The sequence below is a fragment of the Orbicella franksi genome, chromosome 7 (genome assembly GCF_964199315.1).
Source record: "Orbicella franksi chromosome 7, jaOrbFran1.1, whole genome shotgun sequence".
In the NCBI taxonomy this organism is placed as follows: Eukaryota; Metazoa; Cnidaria; class Anthozoa; order Scleractinia; family Merulinidae; genus Orbicella; species Orbicella franksi.
The window spans coordinates 21,025,161-21,046,329 of record NC_138151.1 but is presented as its reverse complement, the minus strand read 5'-3'; the positions used below and the strand labels follow the sequence as shown (position 1 = coordinate 21,046,329).

Here is a 21,169-nt window from a genome sequence, read left to right as displayed (position 1 = left end):
AGCAAAATCGGAGCTGAGTTGAATGAGAAATATATTGCGGTGCCAACTAGGGCTTAGTCGGGAAAACTGGGAGACGTGATGAACGTCGGGAAACTTTCCTGACACAACCGGTGCGATGCCACAAGAGCGAAAAGGAATAAAAACTGTATGGAGTTACTCGATAAATCTGTATGTTAATTCGATGTTTGACATAAACTGAATTACTATCTAGATTTCTCGCAGTCGAGGTTTAAAAATGGGGTAACCGCTGCGTTCAACTTTATTGGACGAATATCATCAAACTTGTGAGTTCACTCAGAACCAATCGGTAGAGCGCGGAGTCTTTTCTTTGGTTATTCTGTAAACTGAGATTTTTACAGGTAACTTTATTATCATTAAGATAAATCTTAACTGGAACGTAGTCAAATACATCTCTGAAGGTACTTTAATCTGTTACCTCTTGAGTCTGTCGGCAGATACTTACTGACTGTACATACTGAATTTTTATCTCAAACTAAGAAAAGAAGTATAGCAAATCCAGTGCCCAAAGGAACTTTGGAACTAAATTTCCGGCCGATCAATTCTCTCGGTAAGTATCGTAAAGTCGCAGACTAACCTTGTCCCAGACTTGCTCTTAGGAGAAAATATCCGTGGTGAAATTGTATTCACCAGCCTGACTCAGTTTTTGGAGAGCATGACAAAAGCGTTAGGGTTGTTCGAGAACTGAATGTGATAGAATGGCTTTGTTAACTATGCTGTAAACGCATTTTGAAACTTAAATGAAAGCGGTTTCTTCCTCTGACCATTTCTATATCTAGTTAGATACCGACAAAGTTAGCTGTTGAAGCGTCTTATTGCAAAAAAATCTCAAGAGATATGTTGGTGGGTGAGGAGATGTGAGAAAAACGTTTACCATAAGACTCAAGAGGCGGCCCTCTTTCCTCCTTCATCTTGAAAATAGACTTGAAGTCATTGATCTTTCCCTGTATAGGAAATTTAATCCCGAAATATTTGTAACTATTAAGTGAGTTTAAAAGTCCGCCGAAACTACTGAGCATACGTGCTGCTTAACGTGTCATATTCCTAACACACGATAACGAATTGGACTCCACCAGATGTTCCCTCCCGAAGAATGAGGACACTTGAGTACAAGATTAAGTATCACACATAAAATATCTGCTCTATACTTTAATTTCTACACTAAGCTACATGTAAGTGAATACGATTGTAAAAACTATCTTCATAAAATCACAGAGTTATTTTACTTTCTATGGAGCTTAAGTCCTTAGTACTGAACTGTCGTAGATGTTGATGCATATCCAGAGTCACAACTGTCTTACTGTGAACTTGTAGCACGGACACCCACAACAAAAGAGGGAGCAAGCTTTTCAGAACAAAGCGGAGCTCTTGTTGCAGGCCTGGCAAAAAAATTAAAATTATTCAAAAAGCAACGTCTTGATTGGCCAAGTCAGCCGATAAAACAGTCATTCAGCCGCGAGATCGTCAATATTTGCATACAAAGTGTTGTCATACTCTTTGAGGTTGACGTAGGTCTGTAACAGAGAGGTAAATCATATTATTAGTAAGCTGTTATTTTCACGGGCAAATTAACAGTCACAGAGAAGACGAAAGCTACAAACGAATGGTAAAAACATAATCCATTATATAACTATTAAAAAGACCTGAACCCCAGCTGCAAAAAGATTTTCAATTATATTTTGGAAGTCTTGATGTCTTAGCCTAAGTAAACAGTCGTCGTTTCGTGCAAATTTTACCGGTCGTCGACGAAACTGACATCAAAGCAAAGACTTCAAACTGATAATGTAACCCGACACTACCCATTTCCGACATACGTGCCTTCAGTTGTCATAGCTTAGTGTTCTGGAGAATTTCGTAGCAATATTTCGGCTGTATTTGGGGTGAAGTAACAGAGCCCTGCGATAAACAGCTCGACCTTCTGTATGTTTAAGGAATTGAAGTCACAACGAAACCGGTTATGACTAAAATAAAGGTATAGGTAAGGGAAAGTCTGCATACGAGCCAAGTGGGCCACCAGGCTGGAGCTTATCCCGGTTTCTGTAGCATGAAGCGACTAGGAGTATTTCATCTCCCCCCTGGATGGGATGCTAGTCCATCGCAGGGTCACCCCCAGCATTAAGTTCGTCAGTACCCATTTATACACCTGGGTGGAGAGAGGCACTGTGAGAGTAAAGTGTTTTGCCCACAATGTCCGCGGCCAGGGCTCGAACCCGGACCGCTCGATCCGGAGACGAGCGCACTAACCATGAGGCCACCGCGCCTCCCGCATGACTAAAATAAACATAAGCACGCAAGGCGTGCAAGAGTTATTTTTTTCTGTGAAGTTTTGGAGATAGAGGCATTCATGGTACAGTAATGATTTGGTTAATTTGACAAGTTTTTCTGGTTGCGATGTTACATCGGTCATAGTAAGATAGCTAAATAGTAAGCCATAAAATGTTTGACTGAACAAACTACAGTAATCTGACACGTCTCCAGATTAATGTAGATACCATCTTATTTTCCAACAAGCAATTTGATTCGCTCTTTGATACATCCCGCACTGTGATTGGTGTGACACGCGCACATACATAACTCCCTCGCTCACCGATCACATAACCCTTCCAACCCCCAAGAGAAATGTTTGCTCAAAAATACTCAAGTTAATTTAGAGACTTTTTCGCATTTTATACAAGTCGTAAGTTTACCTTTTTACACAACACAACACAACACAACTTCACCGAAAATAGAAAGAAAGAGAAAAAAAACCTCTGACACGTTGAAAGTCTGATTTAATTAAATGCACTTTAACTTGGTGCCAAGCAGTCTTCAAAGAACATTTGAACAGTTCTCACACTTTTTACCTTTAAAAATATCGGACTGAAATGAATGTCATCAAATAAAACTATTAAACTGCTACTGCAGAGACGCTGAAAAACCGTCCAGAAACGAAACCTTCTTTTTTGTTTAATATCCTGGAAACAATAGCCGATAACTTGTCAGCTCTAATTAAATTTACTCCCATATAAAAAACAAAAGTGTTAAGTTACCATTTGTTACTAAAGATAGCAAACATCTCGTGGGAAAGAATGGTGACGATTCGTCCGCTCTAATTGAATTTACTCCCTTATGAAAAACAAGAGTGTCAAATTACACTTTGTAACTAAAAAACAAAAATGTCTCGTTATATTTGCATGCAACAAGAACAAAACAATTGTTACCCGCACTTACTATTGTGAACGTTAGAACTGTTTCAAATCTAAAGTCTCGTCCCCTCTAAAACATGTCCTAAGAACTAGACGCGACGATTCGTGACCTCTAATTGAATTTACTCCTTGTGAAAAACAAAAGTATCAAGTTACCTTTGTAACTAAAAATAAAAATATCTCGTTGCATTTGCATACTACTAACTCACGAACTGTTTCAAACCTCAAGGCTCATCTCGTTCATTTAACTAAAATCCTCAGCCTAAACCACAGAAAATGTCGAAGTAAACCCAATATATGAATACTTCCTCCTCTTTCATAGAAGAATAAATATGGCCGTCCTGAACTCTATCGGGATCAAATCTTGTCACATACCATTTACCTTTACAACAAGAAATTTGATTGGCTGTTTATAGTAGATCCAATCTGATTGGTGTGACATACATACATCTCTCACTCACTCACTCACTCACTCACCCATTGACCCGTCCATAACATACCCGACGCGCCGACTAAGAGGTATTTTTTTTTACAAAAAAATAACTCAAAAACTATATACTAGTAGTAATCAAAGATCATGAGTGCGTTCGACACCGTCACTTTCATATATATACCTTAAATGACTTAACTAGCTGACTTTCAACCTCTGTCTATTGCTGAAATCAACATTTTTCATGAACAACCGAGGTTGTACACAGACAGATATAGTGTCAAAGTCCCTGCCAGTGAAGAGGTCCCCTGTATAGACTACGATGGCCGATTTGTTGTTCAAAACGTTGCGTGACGGCGCCAGTTTCCGTAGACTCGCAAAAATAGTAGCCCTTCAAAATTTCATGTTTTGACGTAAACTCAACATGAATTCAAAACGTAAACAAGAGAACAAGCTTAAACTCTGGCCTGTAAGCAATTTTAAAGCTCCCATTCGATTTCCGTTCATGAAAATTTTCTCGTTTGCCCAAAGGGAAATTCGGTTTGGTTTGCACAATTTCATAAGTCAGGCTCTGCGTCTATGCTAAGTTTTGTTTGTTATTTTTAATTTACTTTCAATGACCTGAGACTAAAGGGGACCAGAAAAACATAATGACGTCGCTGTCATCCCTGGCGGACTTACACCCGTATTGCAGCCCCTTGACAAATGTATTAACAAGCCGTTTAAGATCAAGGTACGCTCCCAATATCAGGCTTGGATGGTGAACGGTCCGTTTACTTACACTCCCTCGGGGAAAAAGCGGGCGCCGAGTAAGGAACTTGTTTTACAGTGGATCCACAAAGCTTGGCAAGAGATACCCGCCGATTTAGTCGCTAACGCCTTCAAGTCCTGTGGAATTTCGAACGCTCTGGACGGCACCGAGGATGAAGCTGTGTGGGAAGAAGAAGGAGCTGGAGCTGATGAAGCAGACGACGAGTTGGAGAACGAGTTCGACAGAACTACCAAATCTATAAAAGTCAATGACCAACAACTAGTGTCCTTTTCTTGTGTTGTTTAAACTGTAAGTTCTTCTCAAATTGTGATCTTAAGATTTTGTTGCGCGAAAATACTTGGCTATAAGACGCACCCCAATTTTAAAACTTACTGGCCGCCCAAAGACAGATTTTTCTCGAAAAACCGTGCGCCTTATAACCGAATAACTACGGTAATATAAATAAACTGTTATTCACTTAGCCGTTTAATTAGCTGAACATTCTTTCTAGGTGTTTGTTTACATACCATCATTCTCTAGTTATATGTGCGGCTTCTGTTTCCATTCATTTAACCCGCTATAACGAGCTAGACAACTCGGTAAGATGGTTCTATAACCGCGAATCATGGCCACGTACCGAACTACACAACTCGGTAAGTTAAAGTAATATATTTTGCGCACAGAAATCAAAGTCAGCAAAGTGAAACGACACATTTCCTCCATCGATTTATTCCGCACAAAGCAGTGTTGGTTTTTGATCGAAGACAAGACGGTAGACAACAAGCAGCCACACTGCAGCTTTGCGTTTGTCTCAAAAGTCGTATACATTTCGTGAAGACATCGATAAATCTTGCTTACAAGGTCATTTAACGCCATAACTCTAACTTCAAACTTCAAATACGCAACTTGCCGTTAGCAGCAGATAAACACATGGAGACGCGACTAGAATGAACATGATGTCATTCGCCCCTGAAGAATTTTTTTTGGGGGGGAGGGGGGGGGCTAAACTGGTGTCCCCCTATAGATAGATAGATACACAGGTCTCGAATTTTTATGCATTACGCGATAAGAACTGCGTTCTGTCGAACGTAATAATGATATATTCTTCAGAGACAAAGTATACGCCAGAAAACAAGAAAGCCTCTGGCGCTAGTTAGATCACAGACAGCGTTAATTTTGGATCACTACGGATCGGAAGGAAGGAAATATAGGCGATCGAGTATGCACCCAAAAGAAGACTTGAGTTCATAATCGAATGAAAAAAACTGAATTGATGGTCTGATGGTTGACTTCAATTGAGTATAAATAGTATAGAATGATCTTTAAAAGAATATAGAATGAAAAGAAACAGAATATCCAAACTTTGTTTATAAGTATTCCACAGCAACCTTTCCGTCTGAAAATCGTTACAATCAGTATATTTACTACATTTTGGCAAACAGCAATTATCAGCATGCAGCAGATCACTTTAACAAACAGTGCTTTGTTGGAGTAAGTATTGATTTACGTAAGTGCTAATGGGATTACATGCATGTATTATGGCATAGGATGCAAAGGTTTGATAAAAATCGAACTAAAAACTTACAAAGAGGGAAGATAAACATTATCAAATTTGCATTACTGAATATGAATGACAGGTTACAAAGAGTGCTTTCAGCTGAGTTTACCTTGTGGTTTCTTTCCATTTCTTTCATCGTTTCCTTTAGTTTGGCAAACGTTGGTCGATCGCTGGGATTTTCTTCCCAACACTTGAGCATAATCTGGTATCTAATAAATAAAAACTGTTAACAACCGCAAGAAGAGAGGAAAGACGATTTGTCACTACAATTAAATCATTCAAACGACCACATGGCATTCATGATTCAAACGAAATTTTGCTTGTTAGAAATTTACCTTTAGGATCTATTCTTAAAAAAACGGTATTAAAATCTTTTAGCCGTTTTAAAGTTGTTATAAAAGAAATGATGTTTATGGGGTCTCGTTAACAAATCTGGTAAAAAGAAAAGGTTGATAGTTAGCCACTGTATGTACTCTTATAGCGGGTTCTTTGTTGACAATATCAGTTTCCTTACCAAGCGCTTCAGTTTCTGATAGAGCTACAAAAAATATCCACTCGAATATTTAGAGAGCATGCTACGATTAATCAAAGAAATTACAGCTTGATTTATTAAAGACTTGATGCATGACGCGGCTTTAAAATATCCAAAGTTTTACAAAGACTGTATGGGCTCATCATGCAGGGCATTCACAACCTAAAAACAGTTTGCAGCTTTTGAAACTCAATGCCCCTTCAATATCACACCCAAAAAGCTAAAACTTTCACCGATTAAGGTATAGACTAAAAGAAACACTTTATTCTGCGGAACGTAAATAAATCATTAATATTTTGACTTTTCCTAAAAGTGATGTAAAGTAGCGCTGTGTGATAAGCGCTAGCTCGCCGAGCGAAACACCGGGAGTTCAAATCTTAGTGCACGTGGTGACTACTGATTATTTCTCGTTTTCTTCATCATTGGTTTTCCTTTTTCTTTCAAGAAACCATTTACCGAAAGGTAGCGTTTGTCTTTCCGTTTCTTGTGTTAAAAAAATCGTCTGGAGCCTTTAATCATTCGTTTATAACGATTGCTTTCGAATTCACAATATCGCGTTGATTTCTGAAGGAAAAACCACAAAGACTTTCCCTGAATCGAATCGCTAAGGAAGAACCATAAGTATTTTCCTTACAATGAAAAAAATCGTTATACCTTCCACCTCTCGAAAATAACTAACTTGACAAGCTGCCAGCGACTGTGAAACGGCCTTAGATGGCTGATGTTCGAAACCCGGGAGGACTCCTATATGAAAAGGTCCGGGATGCTCGTCGTCTCGGATACAAATCAAGGATTCTGGTCTCCTTTAGGGTGTTGATGACGAAACGTCATCATTTTTAGCTGTCAAAGTATCCTTTAGGGTGCACTCGAGGAAATGATGATAAAAGAAACGGTCTCATTTAATTTCTGTTTTCAGGCTTGATTTCCGCTGATCTCTCGAGTACGCGAGTCGGGTCTACAAGTGCGCGCGGAATCCTTTCTTGAACAGTGGCGAGTAATCGAACCTATTCTGTTTTAAGCGGTATCTTTTAGGGGTTTAATGAAGCTCAAGCAACGTCCACATTAGTCTCCCTTGGAGTTAAATTCAAATTTTCCGACGAGCATCCCTTGATCCCTTGTCTTTTCATATGGGAGTTCCCCCCACCGGGTCTCCAAATGTCTAACGGGAAGTGAAGAAGTGAAGGAGTGAATGAGTGATGGATGGAGTGATGGAGTGAAATCGTTCCACCACTGCAACTTGAAAAATAATAAATATTTTCTAAGTTAAAAAGGCAAGATGTAAACAATGATCGCAGCAAAGATTCCTCTGAAGGCAACAGTATGACACCAGCGCGTTGCCAGTGATCTGTTTGTTCGTGTTTTGGCAACCATTTTTACCGCGTTATTGCATCACAACGTTGTCTATTTAAGTGCACACATCGGCTAACCACGCTTCACATAAAAAAATGTGCAACAAGACATGTATTTACAGTTTGTTATCCACATGTTTAGGCTTCGGCATTCTGAATCCTTCCTGAAGTTTCGTTGCGATTTGGCGAGGGTTTATTCCTGGATAAGGAGATCCACCTAGATGTGATAAACACAGGTAACATGATGGTTTGCACGACTCAGTTACAGCTTAAATGTAAATGATGTGTAACTAAACCTACCTATGGTGAGAATCTCGTACAGCAGCACGCCATAGCTCCAACTGCCAAAACAATAAACATAAATGATACATTACTGGCATCAAAAAGTTGTACGGAAAGAGAAGTTGGGGGAGCAATGGAGGGCAGCAAAGGTTGTTAAAGTCAACACTTTTTGGCTCTCTGATATTGCCCTTCTTGTTTCTTAGTCTGTTGAGCAAACTGCGATTCCCAAGAATTCGATCTTTTTAGAGAATCGCTCTGTCACAGATCTAGATGTCTATCTTTCAAATCAGAACTTACTTTCAAAAATTATTGCATCTAGTTGTTATGTCAGGATAAACTTCTTTAATTGTGAATCGCTTTTACCAACTCTTCACGAAACACGTGTTTTGGCCCGTCAAGGGAACACGTGATTATCCAATCAAAGCGGGAGACGGAGGGGGAGGGGGAAAAACGGTTCATGACGGGCCTAGGCATGTCTGGGTATTTTTGATGCAATGGCCGCTCAAACTAGTAGAAATATTAAGCAACAATGATAAATAAACCACGAGACGTTCAACATCTTCACTAACCTTTCCTTATGCACCCTCCACGAAGTATATATATTAGGCAACCATCACGATATTATCACAGAAAATTAATTAGCCTTTTCTTCCTCGGTCAATTTTCATAATCAGTGACCTCCCTTCGTTCTTTCTTTTATTCTCAGTCATTCTGGTTTGATTCAAAGGTCGAGCCACCTCCATCGTCTCTAACCTCGAAGGTCAGTCTGTACAGTCTGGTTGTGGGTTCGAGTTCCCACGAGTTCGAGATTTTTTTTTGCCTCTAGGGGTAGCCCATTTCATTTCCACAGGTGCAACGCTCAGTCTTTTTCATTGTTGTTATTTTAAAAGTAATCAAAAGCGATTATGAGCACCTGGTCAAAGTCTTATCCTTCATGAGCTTTTATAAACCCTTGACAAACAACTCAACCTGGAGACAAATGTTGTTAAGTTGTTTAGCACTTACACGTCACTTTGTGTTGTGTAGGTTCCATATAACAAAGCTTCATAAGCAGTCCACTTAACAGGCAACCGGCCCTGGAAGATAAACAAATAACTTAACAAGACGTCTCTATGCTATCCTATGATATTTGTCAGATGTTTATCAGTAGTCCCATTCGGTCAGGCTTATGTACTTACTCGACTTTGTTTGGTGTAAATATCATCTTGCTGAACATTCCTCGCCATCCCAAAATCTGTCACCTTACATTTCTCTTCTTTACCAACAAGAACATTTCTGGCCGCCAAGTCACGATGGATTATCTAAAACAGATGTCATTTTTAGTTGATCTGCTTTACTGCAATTGTGTTAAGTCATATTCTACTTCGAAAATAACCTTTCAGTCATTGAATAGCAATTATTATAGACTTTCACCTTCCTTGAAGACAAATAAGCCATCCCGTCAGCTATTTGCCATGCAAACCTTATCAACTGCTTTGAAGTTAGGTTGGTTTCCGGTTTTCTATCCGGGTTATTAAAATACGTGTCATTGAGGCCACGACTCTTCCTCAAATAACCCAGCAGATCACCGTACGGAACATACTCAATAAGGACCAGTAACGGATCTAAAGAAAAAGAAACACCTGTATCACGTGAAGTGCAAAAAAAATACAGAGACGAGAAAAACGGCATATGTACGTGCAGTTCACTTTAAAGCGTAAAGGTCCGGTTATGAGCCTTCTTCCTCTCTTACAAGCCTCCTTGGTTAAAGGCCTAGCTGTTTGCTTATTTTTAGGCAAGATTACCCTTATAAGGCTCCCCACAAATGTAAGCCCTCCCCATACAGCGTTTCCGTATTAAAACTCTTCACAGAACTGATTGCACTTCAAATATAAATAGGCCAAGGAAGATTTTAGGCCAATTGTCAAATGTGCAGTGAATCAACGAGCTTATCTGGTAGTCAGGCTCTTGTTCCTACAAACTTATAAAGGTGCCATTCAAAATAATGGAGGAACAATTTTGTTCACACGTTCCTAAAAATTGATGTAGACGCATTTATTAATGTATACAAATAATATCTTAAGACCATTTCCTTTACCGGACTCAGTAACGCATCCTATCAGCTTGATCACGTGAGGGTAAGGCTTCAGTTTTTTCATCACCTCAAGTTCTGACAGCAGGTCCATCCTGTCGGACTCAGGAGCGTTTTCTATTACAGGCAAATCAAATTAACCAAACGTGTCAGCCTGTTTAAATGAATGAATGGATGAATGGACGAATGGACGAATGGACGAATGGACGAATGGACGAATGGACGAATGGACGAATGGACGAATGGACGAATGGACGAATGGACGAATGGACGAATGGACGAATGGACGAATGGACGAATGGACGAATGGACGAATGGACGAATGGACGAATGGACGAATGGACGAATGGACGAATGGACGAATGGACGAATGGACGAATGGACGAATGGACGAATGGACGAATGGACGAATGGACGAATGGACGAATGGACGAATGGACGAATGGACGAATGGACGAATGGACGAATGGACGAATGGACGAATGGACGAATGGACGAATGGACGAATGGACGAATGGACGAATGGACGAATGGACGAATGGACGAATGGACGAATGGCTGAATGGATGAATGGATGAATGGACGAATGGATGAATGAAAGAATGGAAGAATGGATGAATGCATGAATGCATGAATGCATGCATGATTGAATGAATGAACCAATTGTTCAATGAATGAATGAATGAATGAATGAATCATTTAATTGATCCATCGATCCATCGAACTATCGATCGATCGATCAATCCATTAGTCCATCAGTCGATCTATTTTGATAATGAATTGATCACTTAAATCAATCCAGTCGAACGATAAGGCTACGTCCACACTACGCCGGAGGAATTTAAAAACGGAGGTTTTACTCGGGAAACGCATCAAATGTTTTCTGTCCACACTACGCCAGAGGAACAATCACCGCTCATTTAAGTTCCTCGGGTTTGAAGAGCGTTTTCGAAAAGCTCCGTTATCGTGACGGATTAGTACATGTGGACTATAGTCCTAACCTTAGAAATCAAACTGCCTATTCAAATTTCTCGGACGAAGTGTGGACGCTTCCTAACTCAATTCTGACAACGGAAGAATGCAAGTTGTCTCTTTAACTAAAAGTTTTCTATAACCTTTCAACATTTTCACGGCCACAGTTATGACCCCTTGGCTGCCATAGATGTTCTTAGCTGTTGCCTCAGCGACTTGGGAGAAAGCCCCCTTTCCGATATTTTTAATGATATCGACTTGCTCTCGACTGATCTCCCAGCTTCTTGTTAACGGATGAAGCGGCGTGTAGTCTCCACCACTGTTAGGAATCTCGTAGGCTGTGCTGGTAATGTCGCTTGCTTCTGTGGACTGAATTTCTGCTTCGTGGTGGTCAACAGGGCTCTTGAAAGGAACAGGAAATAAGTTATGAAGCTATACGACAAAACTAACTTCATCAGCGTAACAGGAGCTGCCACAAATGTTTACGAATGATTCGAATCCGTGGTGGGGGGGACTTCTATCCGGGCTGCTCGTCAGAAGTTTTGTAAAGAACCCCTAAGAGTTACCAAGTTCCTGTTTCGTGGGCCCGGCTTGAAACCTTTTTCACCACTAAGAGGTACCAATTCTAAAACAATGCATTAACTGATACTTTCATGATTTTCAATACCGATTGATACGATTGCTTCGAACATCTTTTACTTGTAAAGTTTTTGAAAGCATTGTCATAAATCAGCTGATTGTCAAATATCTCCTGTCATATTTTTTCGGCTCAATACCCTAAAAGATACCGCGAAAGCTCCCGCTGTGGACCGTTTGAGGCTGAACATCCTAAAAAGTACCACAACTGCCTTTTCAACCCCTCAAAGGTACAACGAACACTCCCGTCCTTTTTATTTGGCAGTTCCCCCTCCGGATATTCGAAGGCATTCATTTTATTTATAAGAAAGAAAATTTCCTTCGTGTATCTATGCCAACCTGCCGTTTCTGCTAGAAACAGCTTTTTCCGTGAGCCTATACCAAAAGAGAAATGGAAGGAAGAACTTACCATCTGAATGGCATCCGTACGTGACGAAGACCTGCTAATACTGCAATTACAAAACATTTCATTTTGAACTCTTTGAAATAAGCACTGCCTCCTAAATGTGTAGTTTTATTAAAACCTTCCCTAAGGCAAAGGATAAACTATAAAAACATTTGAGATTTTTCACAACTGAACTTTGATTGTTGTACTCACCGCTGTCCACACTTAAGAATGTCTGAAAAACAAGAAAATATGAGAATGACAAAATATATAACGAAACGAAATGGGCTGCTTTAAAAAAGTATCATGCCACGATGCCTTCATAAGGGATCTCTTTTTATGACTTTTGTGGACTATATTAAGAAACAGCATGACTAAGAGAATCGGACACATTTTAGTTACGCTCGTATCCCAGACAACCGAGACTTTTTCCGTTGCACGCTTGGATCGGCCAGAGGCCAACTTGACATGGACTCTGGAAGGTTCTCCTTAAGATGGACATACGGGAAGACTCTGCCCAGAAGGGCTACATATCAGGATGAGGGTGTATAAATGGGGAGGAAATTTCACGATTTGAACAGCAGAAAAGGATAGGAAAAGTATCCAGTAGGGGCCATTTCAGACATAAGTAACGGCTAATTTATTCAAGTATGAGGAATTGAGGGTAATTCCGCTTGGACGACTCGATAACTTTGTTAATTTGAATTTTAGTAAGGCATGTGATACGATTACCTGGACCTCGACGTATTCTCCAGTGGATAACACCAATAACAACTATGATTATCACCAATAGGATTATGACACTGAGATAAACAGCATGAAGAATCTCCAATTCTCTATCGCACCTAACAACTGATAATGTTCATAATAAACGTTAGAAATAGGAACACGTGCTCAGTTATGCAGGTACACACCGAATTGTCTCATTACCTGTTTGATTCTGGTTCGCAGTGGATCTAGTGGACTCTACAATAACAGGAAAGAAGACAGAATTAGGATTCACACTAAAAACAGTACTCGAAGATAATAATACTCACTATTCGGTAAGGATTCAAATAAATCTATTTACTGTACAGTTACTCATTTGTTTTAAATAAAAGAAATTTGGAGATCAAAAATTAGTGAAATAATTTGTATTTTGTTGTTATTGTACCTCCTAAAACTCTGATCCTCTTTATGTTTTTTTTTCTTTCAAACTTTCTCCATATTTGTTGGTTGCAGTTACCACTAAGTCATACTGCTGGCCTTTCCTGAGTGTGACGACGTAAGCATGGATAGAGACATCATAAATGACTTCAAGCTTTCTCCAGTCTCCTACGGTATCGCTACTTGTAACGTTTCTAATATACACCGTGTATTGTGTGATGTCCGCTCCATTGCTACTTGGTGTTGTCCATTTTAAGACCACTTCATCGCTGTGTATCTCGGTGGGCACGTCTATGATGTCTGGTGTTTCGGGAATTCCTGAGGATAATAATATTCAAGATACTGTTTGCTAATAGTCGGATAAAATTTGTAGTGTTTCCCCCATGATTTGTTCCGAAATAGTAGTTTAAGTGACATCTTGCCATCATCAAGGTTGAATATTCAATTACGGAAAGCTTCTGGATATCTTACCGATAGCCTTTGTCCTGATAGTCTTTTGCCCAGGTGCACCTTCAAAGACAGCATTTCTGGCAAACACCTCCACGTTGTACTCGGTATCTCTCTCCAAATCTCCAACAGACTGACTGGTTATTCCAGGGTCAGTTAAATTCTCATTCTTTATCTCAGTGCTACCCTTTAGTATGACCACTCGGTATGCTGTCACAGGAATCCCTCCATCATTAGTTGGTGCAGTCCATTTTACTGTTAGTGAAGTGGCTTGAATGTCTGTGGCTGAAGATATGATGACCGGGGATCCTGGTTCTTCTAATGAAATCAAAAGAAGAAATTTGATTTGAATCATTATATTTCTCTTTGTACTGAAATGAAGTTGACAACATGGTATAACAGTCCATCACCTTGATCGTTAAACTAGTGGTAACGACGTCTTTTGAATGCGGAAACCCGTAATAACCGGGGAAAAGAATCCTTTATTTCCGGATTTTAATTTTACAATTTTTAACGTCAATGGCTGTTAACACTATATAGGTCTAAAACCAAAATATGTGATCGAAACGTCAGTTCAGCATTATTACTTTCTACAGCACTTAAGTGAACTGGTTAACTTTTAGATCATAAGAGAAAGGGGCTTTTAAATAGCTGGACTAGTAAGGTCAAATACTTTGTTAAGCATAAACATACGTATTTGTGCCAGAGTAAGCGAGACGTCTTTTAAAGGATCAAGGCCATTGTGAGCGACACACTTGTATTCACCAAAATTTTTTTCATCATTTAAGGACACCTCCACTGTACTTTCTTTAGCTGTGACTGTCTTTAATTCATTTCCATCAGGTTTGTACCAGGTGAGTGTTGGTGTAGGAACACCATCTGACACACACTTCAACGTCACTGTCTGACCAATCCAAGACTTGGCAGCTGATGAAGTAACACTGACTATTTCTGCTGGGTCTGTGGAAGAAAAAAGGAAAAGGTTCGCTTCAGACCTAAGGCAAAAGGACTCCACCCTAAATTTTAAAGAATCTCTTGCATATCTTATTGAGAAAGTCCGCAAGATATATTAAACTTACGTGTGCCTTTTAAAACAGTTAAGTCAAAAGATTGATCTAAAGATGTGAATACTGAAGATGTAGTAATAGCTCAGACTCACAACGAACCACCAAGATCTCTTTGTGAGATTGTGTTCCTGCTGAGTTGTTAGCAGTACATGTATACAGTCCATCATCTGTTCTCTTTATTTGGTCGAAGGCCAAATACGCTGTTTTCCGTCCGGTAATTTTAGTTTGTCCATTTCGTATCCATGATACTTCTGGGTCTGGTTTTCCAGTCGCTGTACAACTGATATTGACTGAAGATCCCTCAATGTAACTTCCGTTTATTAACGATAGGCTGATAACTGGTATTTCTGCGAAGAAAGAAAATTTTTGAGCAGTGTTAAAAAAGGATTACAGCTAGTACATAACATATCAATCACAAGAGGCCGCGTTTTACCTTAATTCCACACACTGCGAAGAGAGTCGAAAATACGACACGCAGCGGAGTATTTCTGACTAACTTCCAAGCGAAATGTGGTGAAACACTGTCTGGAGTGTTTGATATATCTACTCAATCGAGTTATGAGTAGTTTTCAATTTACTGTGGCAAGTAATTTTGATTTGCTTTGGTGCAGCTTTACTACGTTGTGTGATTGGTTTACAATATTTTAGCGCCTCTTAATCAACTAATCAGATGGAAACCTAAACTTATTTCGACTCGGTATGCACTTTTCCCGCGCTTTTCATCAGGTACGCGCATTTGCTACGAGTCCTCATTGGTTTATTTTGTTCTTGTCTGTTGCAGTTGTTATAGGGTACTGTAATTGGGTTGGTTTTGGTTCCAAGACACTCTATGTAGTACACTTAGTTATGTATTGGTTGTCAGTAATAACGTATTAACTATTTTAAAATGTTATGTGATGGGTCAAGGGTTGTACCGGTCGGATTTTGTAAGCTAATATATTTTTGTCGTGTGCTTTGATGATTCCTCAGGGATTACTTGATGAATATAATCCTTTGTTGACTTACGACTCATGATCAATGCACCTCTTTAGCTTGGGCGGTTTGTTTTCCCATTGCAGACCACGTGATTATACTCTTGACAATTCTCTCTTTGAAATTTTTAAATACTCGCATGTGTATGAATGAATAATTTTAAGATGGATAAAAGAAAATTCTCTAGAGAATATCACGTGGTCTATAATAGGAAATAAACCGCCCAAGCTAAAGAGGTCTATTACGTATACGTTTTTGGTGATGTTCAAGTGGTCTCGACTTGCAGAGAAGTGAATCAGAAGACGATTATATATTATCAGAACGAAGGTGTCATCGTGCTTCTTCATAACTGTGGGTTGGATGGTTATCTGAAACCTGCGATGGGTAATACCCTAAATTTTGTGTTGGTTTGCGCGGAAGTTTTATTAAATTTTAATGTTTGTAAATTAAGTCGACTCAGCAAGTTGTAACCTTTTGAAAATGAAATGGCTATCGCGAAGATTGGAAAGAATCGAATTTGTAATCATTTTGTTTGGTAACTAACATAACTACAAATATTATTTTCATCAAAAGGTCATTATGTTGTTATGTTGTTGTTGAAAAATGAAATCGAGAAAGCTGTGTTTCCGCAGTCTAAGGTATTTTGATCGTGATATATTGTTAGCTGATTTGCAAACTGTTCCTTTTGGTGTCATAGATATCTTTGAAGACGTAGACGACAAACTTTTTGTGTTAGAAACACTTTTTACGGAGGTGCTTAACGAGCATGCTCCGTTGAAACAATTTCAGGTGCGGAGCAATCAAGTCTCTTACATCACAGAGGAATGGCGCAAGCGATACGCTACAGAAATAGGCCTGGAAAATATTGACAAAGGATAGGACGGATAATAATTATTAGCTATACAAAACACAAAGAAATATCTGCGCTTCATTAAGGCGCAAAGCCATAAGAGAATTCTTTTATAAAAAGGCGCAGGCAGGTGTTTTGGAGGACATACCAGCCCTTCTTACACTATAGCAACTCTAAACAAGCAAATGACATAACGCCCATTGAAAAAGACACTGTTCTTACCGACAAACACCGAATAGCAGAGCTATTTAATGACGTATTAGTATTAGTATTAGTATTAGTATCAGTATCAGTATCAGTATCAGTATCAGTATCAGTATCAGTATCAGTATCAGTATCAGTATTAGTATTAGTAATAGTGTTGGTGTTAGTGTTAGTGCTAGTGTTAAGCTTTATTTATAGACGGTACTAAGTCTTTCTTTCTGGGACTTACACTGAACAGATAAGACCCTACGCAAGGTCAATTTCTATTTTGTCCAAGTAAGCCATCATACACGTTATTGTGATTGGTCAGCACACATTTGACTTGTCAGATTCAAATCAAAGTGTTCGCGGTTTTCTGAGTTTCACAGTTATAAGCGATTTTCATGTGCAAAAGCGATACTCGTACGGTATGCAAATAATCTATCTACAAATGACATTGCGGTAACTCTTACTGTATTTGATCTTACCGGTTGCAATAAAAGCTCGTGTCCACTGAGGACGCAAGGAGTGTACAGTGAAAAATTCTAAACGGTTAATTAAACAGCAGAGGCATCTTCGAAGATTCATGTTTATTTTTTGGGTGCGTTTTCTAAATCAAAGAAATTCAGACGATAGATGTTAATTTTCTATTTTGTGCTGTATGTTTACCGTTTTTATTGGTGCTTTTTATACCTGAGGCGCTTGCCTTTCCTTCACCCAGGATGATTTAAAAGATATATGCATCCATAGACTTTTCACGGAATCCACGATGAATGAAGGAATCCAGTTAATGAATTGTGAAATTACAACTGAAGAAGTTTAAAAGCAAGCTCCTAAAGTTTTTTGAGTATATCGCGTCGCATAACCGCGTGATCGGCCGCACCGGACGAAGACGTCAAAAAAAAAAAAAAAAAAAAGCTCATGTTACAGGAAGACATATAAGAAGTGGGCCTCTCCCTAGGCCAATTAAAACAAGGCGAAAAAATTTCTTTCTTCACTTACCCACAACAAGCAACTGAACAGTATCAGATACAGATTGCGCACCAAGACTTTCAGGTGAAAGTCTGCAAACATAGAACCTTTCATCTGCTTTCTGGATTGAGTGCAGTGTGAAAGTGGCCTGTCCAGGACTACTTCCGTCCCAGATTCCACTCACACGTCCACTGTATGGAGGATTCTGTGTACGAAAGATTATTTGGAGCCTGTCTATGGAAACCAGAACATCTTCAAAGCTAACAGCAGCACTGTCAACCTTTTTTGTTCCCCACTCAACTATGTCTACGTTTCCTCCATGAAAGGCCCAAGTGAAGTTAACAGATGATCCAAGAACTCCGGTCACCTGGTTTCCATTAAAGGGCGAGGTGAACTGTGGTCCACAGACTGCAAAAGGCAAAATTTTCAGTATCTCTCACAAAGTATTAAAAACCCTCAGAAATAAAATTGAAACTATATAACTCCATTTAAGACCGAATATATGGATTTTGTAAAGGTCTTGTAACGTCTTTTTAATTCATGTATCTATCCATAATCCTTAGGAGACGGTGTTTACTTCGAAACTGAAATAACCTAACTGGTAAAAAGATGAAATCTGTATTTGGGCCCAGTGGCCCGACAGGCTGGTTTCCATGGTATGAAGGGACTAAGAGTATTTCTACCCCTTGTGGATGGGATTATATTCCTCCATCGCAGCGTTACCCACAGCTGTTCACTGTCATTTATACTCCTTTGTGGAGGGAGGCATATTTAAGTGTTTTGCTACAGAACTCAACGAAATTACACAGACCAGTGTCCCAGCTCGGAGTTCAGCGCACTATAGACAGGCGCGCTATGTCATTTTTCCTTCTCCCCTCCGCATCACTCCAACTGAGATCTCAGCAGTGGACAACACCCAAACAAAGCGAACTAACGGCATACGGCTAAAAATGTTACATTTCATCTAATTCGTCCTTAAATTGAACAGGCACAAAAATGCAGCCGTTCCTCTCTTGCTAGGGGACACTCAGTTATATACACAGTGAGCTAGACACCCGGCTGACTGCCACACGCACGAAACGCGGAAGAAAGAGGCATCAAGCAGACACCTAGCCATAGCCTGAACTGAAAAATACCACTTACAAACCCTAGAAATAAACAACTTATTAAGATAAGTAAATGCTGGTGGACAATCATAAAAGATGACTATGACGACACAAAAAAGTCGATCCGTGAGGTTTAAGGTCCCTGCATGAAGTAAACATCTGAAACTGAGATGGGTACGCAAAAGAACGTAATAAGGGCCAAGATTTAGAAATCCGTGTGGTACACTCTCACCAAATATTCAAGGAGTACCCACCCCCGGGAAAACTGCTGATATCAAAGCTTGATGTCAATTTCTTACAGTCATACTTGCGTATCCAATTTTGTTGCATTCTCCCTAACAATCTCACGTAACTTCGGCTGATGACAGCTAATGATGATTTCGCGGAAGAAAAAGTTTTGTTTTATCCCCGGGTTTTATCCTTTTAATGAATTACATCAACATTTCACTGAATAACACGGGACACTTTGGTTAACCGTATTATGAATTCAAACAAACTTAGCTAAGGCTCAGGTCAAACGTCGAACTTCACATGAGACGAACTAAGCTGATCGACTAAACTGAGCGAATTAAGTTCATGATAAGTTCGACGTTTAGTCGATCTAAATTCGAATTCTGATCGACCCGAGCTTCATCCTTTTGGATCGACTCAAATTGCAATTTACAGAAGTTCGTCTCATGTGAAGTTCGACGTTTGACCTGGACCTAAACTGTCTTTACTGTGAATATGGGCTTCAGACAACCATCTGACATGTATTCCTTTATATAATTCTATGCTTATATTAAACTTATTTGTGATCAGAATTTATCCTCTAGTTTAACGAATGTAATTTGCCCATATTTGTCACGAACACCATTCTATTTTTATTTCATGCAGCAAATGAACCAGATGTCGAATAGACACTGAATCACTGAAACGTACCTGCATGCGGAAGTATCAGAAACAGGATAAAATATAAACGGTAGCTTGACGAAAGAACGTTAGCCGCGGCCATCAGCCTACAGAAAACTTTCAAGTCTCTAAACTGTGGTGTCGCAGTCACTCAAGAAAGGAAAAAAACACTCGTTTATCGCCGCTAGAGGTCAACGTCGCCATGTTTAATCAGCCTGATCACATCACGCGAATTGAGTCACACAACACGCATGAGAGAGAGTGCCTGTAAGAGTATTAAAGCCTGTTTCCCACTGACCATCGTGTCATTATTTAAGGCCATTTTTGCATTTATGCCAGAAAATGATGAATAAACAATCGCACAAAGCAGTTCTATATTCTTTGCAAACAACCTTTTATGTCAAATCGAAAATCAGCTGAACGGAACAGGGGAAATGGTTTGACACAATTACAGGTAGACCGCGTTGCTTCTTTGGTCACATGAGTTGTTGGATAAAAAGTAATAATTTACAGCTGACATCCATTCCTGGTGAAATGTAGATCAAGAAATTTCTGGTAGGGTATCTTTAGCAATTGCCATTCGCCTCTAAGCGGAAGTTAATGAGACTTAATGACATAGTTCTGTCATGTCGCGGTATATTTACTTGGAGGCGGAGGTGTCTGTGTGTGCCATATCTGTTAACAGCTTCAAAAAGAATGATATGACCATTGCTCGATAGCACGAATCCATCGTTTTTGTAACGATCGTGCTAACGTTTTAAGTCCTCAGTCATTCGTAAATATATAAAATTGTCTGCTAACAGTGTCTGTGGTGTAATACTCACCTCCGCAATAGAAATACGTCGTCAAATTAAGTACCAGGCAAACCATGCATTTTCCAAAGCTCGTCATTTCATTGCTTCTTAAATTAAGCATTGTGACTACGATATTCACAAGGCAAATTGCGAGATTTCTTTCGTCTGCTCTCCTCCACATATAGTCCAGGTCATTTCACAAGGTTCATGTCCGATAGCGTGACAAACCTTCACGTTGTAAACTTTAGATTCCAGGCTCCTCACCGTTGGTCTAACGCAAAATGGATTCCTTTAGGTGCAAGAGCTTAATGTGCTTTCGTGTTCTCTTTTCGTTTCCTTTTTTCCACAAATCAAAGTTAAGTGGTTTATCTTCATCGATTGTGATTTCCCTTTTAACTCTCAAGATAACTTGACCAGTATAAACTTAAAATCAATTTATCAGCACATTTATCATATGAGATAATACTAATACAAGTAACTTGTACACCTCAGTGGAATTACTCGATGGCTCATTTAGTTGAATCTGTTAATATTTAGAGTCGAAGTTTGATATCACCGCTGCCGTCAACTCA

The 21,169-nt window shown here is 39.4% G+C and overlaps 1 protein-coding gene and 1 pseudogene across 2 annotated transcripts in view; one reads left to right on the top strand and one right to left on the bottom strand.

Annotated features, from left to right (window-relative positions):
- LOC145492428 (uncharacterized) overlaps positions 1 to 21,169 on the top strand; it is a 456,732-nt gene that overhangs the window by 126,041 nt on the left and 309,522 nt on the right. The window lies entirely within an intron of this gene.
- On the bottom strand, positions 657 to 20,920 carry LOC145492283 (uncharacterized; annotated as a pseudogene). The gene is made up of 19 exons (XR_014049971.1): positions 19,834 to 20,920; positions 17,837 to 18,214; positions 14,922 to 15,176; positions 14,456 to 14,722; positions 13,787 to 14,080; positions 13,323 to 13,633; positions 13,100 to 13,135; positions 12,902 to 13,021; positions 12,383 to 12,404; positions 12,194 to 12,233; positions 11,292 to 11,550; positions 10,183 to 10,293; positions 9,519 to 9,709; positions 9,284 to 9,406; positions 9,111 to 9,181; positions 8,124 to 8,164; positions 7,944 to 8,040; positions 6,052 to 6,151; positions 657 to 1,532 (listed from the first exon to the last, which is right to left on the bottom strand). The product of XR_014049971.1 is annotated as an uncharacterized LOC145492283 (transcript).